Consider the following 2,621-nt stretch of genomic DNA (forward strand, 5'->3'; position numbering starts at 1 on the left):
TTCTCCTTCTCCAAATTTTGAATTCCCTGTGTTTGATGCTGAGGAGGAAAGTGATGAAGAAGTAAGTGATGATTTGTCTCGTATTCTTGAGCATGAAGGAAAAGCCATTCAGCTATTCGAAGAGCAGATTGAGTTAGTCAACTTGGGTTCCGAGGATGATGTGAAGGAAGTCAAGGTTGGGGCTCGACTGTGTCCATATGTTAAGAAGGGGTTGATTGATCTTCTCTGAGAGTATTCAGATGTGTTTTCTTGGTCCTATCAAGACATGCCTGGTTTGTATTCTGAGATAGTGTAGCATAGATTATCGTTGAAGCCATAATGCCTGCCAGTCATGCAAAAGATGAGAAGAACGCATCCTGATATGGCAGTGAAGATCAGAGAAGAAGTACAGAAGCATATTGATGTCGGTTTCCTTGTGACTGCTGAGTATGTGCAATGGGTGGCCAATATTGTGCATGTGCCAAAGAAAGATAGAAAAGTCCGCATGTGTGTTGATTATAGAGATTTGAATAAAGTCAGTCCGAAAGATGATTTCCCTCTGCCACACATTGATATGTTGGTAGACAATACTGCTAAATTCTAAGTCTTTTCGTTTATGGATGGATTTTCCGGATATAATCAAATCAAGATGGCTCCTGAAGATATGGAGAAAACCACATTCATTACACCCTGGGGAACACTCTGTTATAGAGTGATGCCTTTCAGTTTGAAGAATGCTGGTGTAACTTACGAAAGAGCAATGACTACTCTTTTTCATGATATGATGCATAAAGAGATTGAAGTTTATGTTGATGATATGATTTCTAAATCCATTAATGAAGAGGAACATGTTGAGCATTTGTTGAAGTTATTCCAGCGTTTGAGGAAGTATAAACTTCGCTTGAATCCCAATAAGTGTACTTTTGGTGTTCGTTCTGGTAAGTTGTTGGGCTTTATTGTCCGCGAGAAGGGTATTGAGGTTGATCCTGCCAAGGTCAAAGCAATACAAGAGATGTCTACGCCCAAAATTGAGAAGCAAGTCAAAGGTTTTCTCGGTCTCTTGAATTATATCTCAAGATTCATTTCACACATGATTGCCACATGTGCGCCTATATTCAAGCTTCTTCGGAAAGATCAGTCTTGTGATTGGACCGAAGATTGCCAGAAAGCTTTTGATAGTATCAAGGAATATCTGCTTGAGCCTCCGATTTTGATTCCACCTGTTGAAGGAAGACCGTTGATCATGTATTTGATTGTGCTTGAAGAGAGTATGGGTTGTGTTCTTGGTCAGCAAGATGAGATTGGAAAGAAAGAATTTGCAATTTACTACCTTAGTAAGAAGTTCACCGATTGTGAGACTCAGTATTCTATGCTAGAGAAGACTTGTTGCGCATTGGCTTGGGCTGCTAAGCGTCTGCGTCAATATATGTTGAATCATACCACTTGGTTGATATCCAAAATGCATCCAATTAAGTATATTTTTGAGAAGCCTGCTTTAACTGGGAGGATTGCCTGTTGGCGGATGTTGTTATCAGTGTATGATATCGAATACCGATCTCAGAAAGCGATTAAAGGTAGTGTCTTGGCTGACCATTTGGCTCACCAACCAATTGAAGATTACTAGTCAGTGCAGTATGATTTTCGTGACGAAGAGATCTTGTACTTGAAAATGAAGGATTGTGATGAACCGTTGCTTGAAGAAGGGCCAGAGCCTGGTTCCCGTTGGGGCATGGTATTTGATGGAGTTGTTAATCAGTATGGTAATGGAATTGAGGCAGTGATTATTACTCCTCAAGGCACGCATTTTCCGTTTAGAGCTAGATTGACTTTCAAATGTACAAACAATATGGCAGAATATGAAGCTTGCATTATGGGGCTTGAAGAAGCCATTGATCTCAGAATCAAGTATTTAGACGTCTATGGAGATTCAACTTTGGTTGTGAATCAAATCAAAGGTGAATGGGAGACGAATCAACCTGGTTTAATACCGTATAGAGATTATGCGAGGAGGATTTCAACTTTCTTTACAAAGGTTGAGTTTCATCATATCCCTCGAGATGAAAATCGGATGGCAGATGCTCTTGCAACATTGGCATCAATGATTATAGTGAAATATTGGAATGAAGTTCCCAACTTGACAGTGATGCGTCTTGATAGGCCAGCTCATGTGTTTTCTGTTGAAGAGTTCAAAGATGAGAAGTCGTGGTATTACGACATCAAATGCTTCCTCCAAAGTCAGATTTACCCGTCTGAGGCATATTTGAAAGATAAAAAGACTTTGAGAAGATTATCCGGCAATTTCTACCTGAATGGTGATGTATTGTATAAGAGAAACTTCGATATGGTTTTGCTCAGATGCTTGGATAGACACGAAGCACACCTATTGATGACTGAAGTCCACGAAGGTTCCTTTGGTACTCAATCCAATGGACATGCAATGACGAAGTAGATGTTGCGAGCAGGTTACTATTGGCTGACAATGGAATCTGATTGTTGCAAGTTTGTGAAGAAATTCCACAAGTGTCAAATATATGCGGATAAGATTCATGTTCCTTCGACACTGTTGAATGTCATTTCCTCCCCATGGCCCTTCTCCATGTGGGGAATTGATATGATTGGCATGATTGATCCCAAAGCTTAGA

This window comes from Lathyrus oleraceus, chromosome 6 (assembly GCF_024323335.1).
Source record: "Lathyrus oleraceus cultivar Zhongwan6 chromosome 6, CAAS_Psat_ZW6_1.0, whole genome shotgun sequence".
NCBI lineage: Eukaryota > Viridiplantae > Streptophyta > Magnoliopsida > Fabales > Fabaceae > Lathyrus > Lathyrus oleraceus.